Raw genomic sequence first — 8725 nt, forward strand, 5'->3', positions numbered from 1 at the left:
AGGGTCTGTATGACATCTGCCCAGGATCCTCTGGCTCTCATAGTCTCTGGTTAGCAGTCTGAATCGGAACTCCCCAGAGTCCAGCTTTCTCTGTGATCCTGAGATTCTGGGTGTGTCAGAGTTCCTGGGAGTCAAGCTGCCTCAGAGACCCTGAGATGCTGGTGTGACCAAGCTCCTGGGATCCTAGGACCTGTAGATCCTGGGCCTGCTAGAGTGCCTGGGATTGGTACCTCCTCTGGAGGCTGTGGGATTGTCCGCTGAGTTTGTGATCAAGGTAGATTGGCCCCTACTGTTTTAAATCTCAAAGAATCTTAATGGTCAAAACAATGAAGTAGTGTGTACTAATTAAGCAAATAAAGGAATATATTAAGTGGTCTAAAATTTTATTTAGTATCACTACTCCATGTATGTACCCATTGAGTTCCTATTTAAATGAGATTATAATTCTAGCTGTTGATGACTTGCAAAGAAGCAACATTCTGCCATTAGTGCTGGACAAACCTTGGTTTATAAGAATATGAATCAGTAACATGCAAGCAATTGTAAAGGAAAACAATTATAAGACATTTTCATCAGCTAATGAGCTAATGCACCACTATAAAAAATAATAAAGCATGCATTTCTAAACCCCAAAGTGTCAGCTCCATAAAAATGAAATCAAAAGTATTACTTTGTTAACTGAAGAACTTCCATGGGCTTTTAAAATCTAATATTTTTTTGGAGAGAGAATATTAAAGTGTATACTTTGACATTATAATAGCATTAAACATAGTATGTTGTAATCTTTTTAGAAAGAAGCCTGATAATATTCCTGAAAGCATGTGAAGCACATTTGTATGCATATAAATTCCCAATTTTACCTTCAGAAATTCATCCTAAGGCTCTTTTAGGATTTTTTATAAATTTGATAAGTAGAAGCCATTGAAATGCCCCGCAGCAAGCCCTGAAGTGATAATAAGTAAATATACACAAAATGCAAATTCCAGTGGATTCATAAAGGCAAGATAAAATGAAGTGTGGCAGCTGTTTGGGGATGAGCTGTTGATGACAGTCCAGCCAGGTGACTAAGCATGGGCTTTGATGATTCTAGTGCAGTAGGAGAAGTATTATGATTGGAACATTAAATGTCCTTAGCAGGTTCAGGTGTTACTACTGATATGATATTTTGGGAGTTCCTGAAATTTGAGAAAGGGCCTGATTAAACAGAAGTGATCATTTTTGAAGGTTAAACTTAGTCTTTATTCCTGAGCTTGGTATCTTTCTGTCCATCATGAGATGAGTAACCTCCTCCTCCACAGGTTCCTGTCACCATGAGTTAAGATTCACCACAGACCCATAATCAACATAAGCAAGGATTATAGGCTGCAAGCTCTGAGATCACTGCCAAAGTAAGTTTTCTCCCAGCTAGGATCCATATTTTGTAACAGCAATAAGAAAGAGTGGCTCACATAAACAACTCCTTTTCCTAAACCCTGGCACAGTTCAAGGACTTGGGATTTGTTTTTAGAGTATTTTCTGAAAGCAGGGACAAACAATGTGTTTATTCCATCGAACCAGACTTTTCTTTGAAGCTGGATGACACATAATAAGATTCTTATAAATGAAGTCTGATGTTCAAAGAATAGACTGTGATAGGAAGCAGGTACAATTTCTGGAGACGAAAAATCAATCCATGCACTCTGTAACAGCATGCCACAATGAAACCCGAAGCAGCCACAGGATTCTGTCCTAACCATAGCCAGTCAATAAATATTTACACATGGCTGACTCTTTTCCAGGCTCTTTGCCAAGTGCAGAGGGGGCAGATTCAGTCGTAGTTTATGGTCAGTTTCCAAATGGTCATGTGAATTAGAAAGTACCCAGGAAGCGAGAGTGGATTTGTATTAGGCTAATTTAGCCAGTGCTAATGTTCTGTTCTATCTGGAGCTGTTCCCACGGGCAGTGTGAACCACTGTCAGAGAGCTCCGCTCTCTGAACCAATCAGGAGAAATGTAGTCACTGTAACAAACAGCCACCAACTACCCAGCACACCAAGCAAAGTATCCACATGTAAAAATTTAAATTCTTCTACAGGTAAAATAAATCCATTTAAGTACCTAGAGTAGAGATCTGTTTTAAACAAGAAGTTATTGTATGTGGCCAAAAAATTAAATAATGGTTCTACTCTACCAAAGGCAAAGTTTCTGGATGCTTTACAATAAATTCTACAGAATATTTCCCTTTTTAAACATCAAAGGTAGAGAGCAAAGGAAGATTTAAGTATACAAAAAAATAATAAATTTTTTTAATCTTGGAAAATTTATGCCAGGTGTTCAGAGAATATCTCTTTTTAAGGATAAGGCTTTGGGGGGTAGCAATTTCAATTATGTAATGTCTTAAATACCTCAACTTCTCCAGCTTCACGAAATGAGGGGAAATCTTAAACTAAAAAATAATTTGTTTTATCCAGAAGACACTTCATCCATATTTTATCTGTTAAGTAGATGAGCACTTTCATGTCTTTTGTAAAGTTGTTTCTCTCTCAGATCAGGCAGAAGAGAAGGATGAACAACCATTTCTTCTCAGAACTCCCTTCTTTAAAATTGAATACTACTGTCACGAGGTTTGTTCCTTCAACCTGAAACTCAGCATCTATGTCTGTGCAATGATATTTGGTGCATGTATTTTTAGATAAGCTCATTAGTCTCCTTTTGGTATTAAACTAGGTCTCATTACAGCATCAATCACACACTTAGATGATGGGAACGCATTCTCTTTGGTCTTTAACTCTCAATAACACAGTTTAGCGATTTTTCTACAAACTCAGAGTGCAAAAACTCTGAGAGCAAAACATTTTTCATATCAAGTTTGGCCAAGTTTTATGCAAGGGGGACACGTATGCTCCACATGGCCCAAGAACATTGATAATGTATTTCTGCATATACTGATGAAGGAAGGACTACAGAAATATTCTGTTCTTATCCAGCTCTGAACTAAAGCGTACTACAGACTGAGTAATTGCTAAAGAACAATTGAAGTTTCTTTTCCTGATAGGTGTGGAGGCTAGGAAACCGAAGAGTCAGCATCTGTGGAGCATTTTTGCTATGTCATAGCACAGAGAAGCCACCATGTGTTTAAAGAAGAGGGTACCAAACTAACTTTTACAGCAACATACTCTCTACACAGCTCACCCACTGCTAAGATTCGTACTTAACTACATTCATGGTGTTTGTGGTGCAGTAAGTTAATTATTGACAGGACATACTTTACAAAGGAGAGAATGCTTATACATAACATGCCACTTGGATAAAGACAGTGGCACATTTGAGATGCCAACACAACCCCAGTTGCCACCCATTTTAATGCCCATGCCTCGAGTACCTGACAATTCTAATACTCAACCCCCCTGTAACTGCCAACTATACTAATGCGGTCCCACATCAATGCCTATTCCCCTACACATTGTCTACCTCGCTGCTGGTGATTAACCTTCCCATGCTGCTTGATCAGTGCCAACTCCCCTACCCATTCCGCTAGTGCCCACTTTGCTACCTACCCAGTACCTATCATTGCTCTTTCTCCTGAATATTCTCAATGGTCATTCTTCTACTTGTTCTCACTAGCATCCATTCCCCACTCCTTTCCAGTCCCCACCGTCATTCCTCAACTTCCTATTCATTGTCCACCATCATTGTCCACTCTGATACTCTTACTCACAATGACCCATCACTACCTACTTTCCCACATTTCCTCCATTTTATTCACTGCTCATCGACACTACTCTCCATTCTTTCCCTAGCATTCACCATCACTGTCTACTCTTCTACCTTCTCACCACCATGACCATTTCCAACTCTTCTCTCTATTACCAACCAGTACCTAGTCCCCATCATCATCACTCCCTATTTGTCTTTCTACATCTCCCCTTTACAGCCTACTCACCTCTTCACTCTCCACACTATGAATACATTTGCCTTCCTAATACCCTATCACTGTGCATTTTACTGCCCACTCTGCAACATCATTTCTTACTCTTCCATTCTTTGGACCACTCCCATCTCTGTGTGCTATCATTGCCTACTCTCTTGTCTATACCTTGCCCTCTTCTACCCTCTGGCTGTAATCACTGCACATTTCTCTACCCATTCTTGGTATACATTCCCTTGTTATGCTATCATTTATTTGTCATCTCTCTAAAGTCATGACTCAAATTCAAGAATAAGTGGTTAACCTTCTTACATACTTAAAGTCAATCCACATTTTTTTTATATCTAACATACACCAATTACCCTCATTTTTATTTTTCCCTTCTGAGATCTTAAGTCTATTTTCTTTTGATTTTATAATTAGTAGCTCAGAGATTTTTACTTAGCTTTGGGGATAGACTCTTTCTAACCTTCCATTTAGACTCAGAGTGGGGCCTGGAACCCCAAAGGTATGATGTGGCATTTATATTTGCTATGTGTGACAGAAAATTAATGTCAAATTCATAGGAACTAGACTCCCTCAGGAAACAAATATCTGGGGATGTCTACTTAAGAGGTTCCAGATAGGAGGTAGGCTGACCTATTACTATGGGTGGCACATAGACTGGATCTTACTGAAAAAGTAGAAATCATGCTGAGCCCCAACACCCAACTCTCCTTGCTTCCTGGCTGTGGACACAATGTGACCAAGGGCTGTGTCATGTTCCTATACTGTCTCTCTTCTGCCATGATGGATTGTCTATGATCTAAAACAAACCCTTTTGTATGATGCTAGAATCTCCCATCAATCTCTGCTTACATAAATAATCCCAGGGATTCTATACCCACTTCTTTAAACTCTTGCAAGTTCATCCCACAAGCAAGTTCTTAAGGTTTCCCAATCATAGGCTTAGGGTTTCTCACAGCAGTGACCCTCTACTTGCCTTCTGTATTACCTTTCTCATCAACATGGCAAACACGAACCAAAGTGTGGATGATTTCTACTGACTCACAGTTTCAGGGGACTTAGTCCATAGCTGCATTGCTGCATGTGCTTAGTTAGCATATCAATGACAAGCACATATGGTGAAGAAGAGTTACTCACTTTAAGGTGGCCAGAAAGCAGAGAGAGGACAATGTTTGGGCTGGGCTTGCTTGCTCTCCACTTTCACTTTTCTTAAATCACACTGTGGCCTCTGCCCTATAGTGTGGTACTATCTATACTCAAAGGTGGAGTATAGATACATCAAATCTCTCTAGAAATTCTCTCAAAGTCACATTTAAATGTATGCTTTTACTGAATGGATGTTTCTACATATGATCAAGTTAGCACAAAATCTAGTCATCATAACGTTGAATTTAAAGATGACTATGGACATTAGCACATTTTACAAAAGTATCATAGTTACAATCTAATAAAGATCCTATAATATTTAATATATAGAGAGGCATAGAGAGTTTAAGAAAGTAAACAAAACATTTACATTAGGACCTACCTTAACTCAGTCTTCTGGGCCTGCCAGACACAAAGTTCTTTCCCTGTGCACTGCACTTGCCTTTCTTAAGCTCCATCCTTTTCCGTTTTATTCTAGTCCTCTGAAAGAGTTCTTGGCTTGTAGATCAGTAACAGTGACAGAGCCAATTAAGACAAACAGACAAACAGAAAAAAAACACACACACAGGGACTGGAGAGCTTTCTCAGTGGTTAGGAGTACATATTGGTTTTGCAAAGACTCTTGAGTTTAGGTTCTCGCACCCACTTTGAGAAGCTCACAACTGTCTGTAATTCCAGGTCCAAGGGATCTGATTCACTCTCATGAACCTTGTCCCCCACAAAATTAAAAATAAGATCCCTTAAAAATGGTAATACTTATATTTTTATGAAAGCATGGGCTAGAGAAGCGAGAGACATAAGACACCCTAGTAGTTCTGGGAATACCAACTTGTTACACTTGATCACAAAAGAAAATACCCTGTCTCAACTAAGGTAGAAAGCAAGGACTGATACTTTAGGTTTGTATTCTCAGACTACCATATGTGTGCTTTGATAGTGAATAACTTCACTCATACTCAGAAACACACACATAGCACCTGTACTACACACACACACACACACACACACACACACACACACACACACACACGCACGCACACACTAGAAAGCAATATCATCAACCAACCAGATATGGTGGTAGACCAAGTCATAGGAGTCTGAGGTAGGATGATCAGAAGTTTGAGACCATCCTGGAATAGGGCAGGTGATTCAGACCATCTTTAGCTGCACAGTAAGACCTTGTCTCAAGCAGAATTGTTCATGGTGGTGTATGCCTATGATCAGGAGGCTGACATGGGATGATGGAGTTTGAGGCTAACCTTGACTACATAGCAAATTCCCGTTTCAAACAAAATGAAAAAAATACAGAGAGAAAACATAGGCAAACAAAATCCAATTCCAAAGATGAATGTCCTAGTGAGGATATTAAGACTGAAAGGTATACATAGAAAAAAATTTCAAGGAGTGAAGGAGTTGGAAAACAGAAAGCTGGTGATAATATAATAGAACAAGGGAGCCATGTTCCAGCCCCAGCAAGCAGCAGAACTCTGCAGCGTCGGCCACGTGGCTTGGGCTTTAGAGTGAAACATAGAAGGAACTACTGGGACAATTGGTGCTGTTTAGCTGGAGCTAAGAAATTAGTGGTGGTTAAGAAGAGACCAGCATCATTGAGTTGAAATTGTCTGGGAAGTGTTTTCTGAGAGCACAGAGAGGCTGTGTTCCAGTTAGCCAAGGTTGTACCTTGTACTGCAGTTCTACTTGACCTTGGTAATGTTCTGACTTCTTCAAATGCCAAAGCGGTTAATGGTAAAGCAGAGAGCAGTGATAGTGGAGCTGAGTCTGAGGAAGAAGAGGCCCAAGGAGAGTTAAAAGGAGCAGAACAGAGTGGCAGTGATGATAAGAAATGATGAAGAAATCAACAGATAAGAATTTGGAAATCAAGCTGGGAGGTGGTAGCGCATGCCTTTAATCCCAGCACTCGGGAGGCAGAGGCAGGCAGATTTTTGAGTTCAAGGCGAGCCTGGTCTACAGAGTGAGTTCCAGGACAGCTAGGACTACACAGAGAAACCCTGTCTCAAAAAAAAAAAAAAAAAAAAAAAAAGATTTCGGAAATCATTGTTACCAATGCTTATAAAGATAGCTTTGCTCAGGATATACAGAGTGATATTCATACTGATTCTTCCTGGAGTACCAGAAGCAGTGAAGATGAAAAGCCTGGAGATCAGAGCTGGTAGCACACAGGAAACACTATTGTCTGTGTTCACCAAGATACAAATGAAGATCCCAATGACGATGCTTCAGAAATACATTGTTGGACAAGAGATTCAGATAATGAAATATACTGTGCTTCTATGGAGCAATTTAGATAAGAAGAATATTATTTAGGTGGTGATCCTACTAAGCACTTGGAAAGTTCTGGTTTTTGTGAAGATGCTCAACAATCTCCTGGAAATGGCAGCATTGGGAAAATGCAGATGGTCGCATTCAAAGGGAAAGGTGAAGTGAAATTCGGAAGAGAAGATGGCAGAAGTAGCAGTGGAGCGCTACACCATGAGAAGAGAGGCAGAGAGAGCGACGACTTCTCCAGTGTCAGGAGAGGGAGAGTACGGCATAGAATGCCACATTTGAGCGAAGGAATCAAGGGTCGGCAAGTAGGAAGTGGAGGTGATGGAGAACGCTGGGGCTCAGACCGGGGGTCCAGAGGCAGCCTCAATGAGCAGATCGCTCTTGTGTTCATTAGACTGCAGGAGGACATGCAGAGCATCCTTCAGAGACTTCATAAACTGGAAACGCTAACTGCTTTGCAGGCAAAATTATCTTTGCAGACAAGTAATCAACCCTCCTCACAGAGACCATCTTAGTGGCCCTCTGAAATGTCCCCTGGTGCATTAGCTTTTGCTATTACATGACCTTTTATTGCTCAGTGATTGGCACATTTGTATTATCAAAGAAGGAGAAGAAAACTAAATTGAAGAAATGGCTTTTTACTCAAGAAGACTTCTGGGCCTGGATGACCTAAGAGATGGATTGGAAATGAATTGGAATTCACAAGAAAATCTCCGTTTTGATGATTACATTTCTTTTTTGTCCAGTAGTATGGTTTATATACATAAATATTCTTTGCACTACACAAATGGTAACATTTTAAAGACTAATATTGCTGATACTTGAAAAATCAATGTCAACTTGAGTTTTCAGTAGCATCCATAGATTTACTCTTTTTGAGCTTGAAGGACTAACTTATTAATTATTGTTCAGTAATGATCACCTGATTTTTTTCCCATAAGAATTATAAGCTGCATTTCTGAGGCATAGCACTGATTAGGAGATAAAATTTATACTTTTAACTTTTCTAAATTAAACACAAGAAAGAATGCAAAGACAAGAGTGATTTTTAAATGAGGTTAAATCGATTTTGTATCAGTCACTGAACTGTCAGCTACGCAGCAGAACACGGACGGAAGAATCCTCTACATTCTGTCTGGTCTACACAGGAGACTGGGCTTTATTTAGTGGCTTGGTTTCCCTGGCTTGCTCAGGGGAACTCAGAAAATCATCGTCCTTGTACTGTGCTTACTGTTTACAAATGATTCACTGGACAGACTTAACTTGATGATGGGAATGAAGAATAGGCCTAATGTAGGTGTAAAAGTGTATTCCAACTCTAGACATGGTTAATCAGATTTTAATTCAACCATACACACTTAATCCTTTGTAACCATTTGTC

General features: G+C 39.8%; 1 pseudogene; it reads left to right on the top strand.

Moving 5' to 3' along the window:
• Window positions 1-6402: 6402 nt before the first annotated feature.
• Window positions 6403-8019, top strand: LOC110338590 (annotated as a pseudogene).
• Window positions 8020-8725: the final 706 nt, after the last annotated feature.

Source organism: Mus pahari, chromosome 22 (genome assembly GCF_900095145.1).
Source record: "Mus pahari chromosome 22, PAHARI_EIJ_v1.1, whole genome shotgun sequence".
Lineage (NCBI taxonomy): Eukaryota > Metazoa > Chordata > Mammalia > Rodentia > Muridae > Mus > Mus pahari.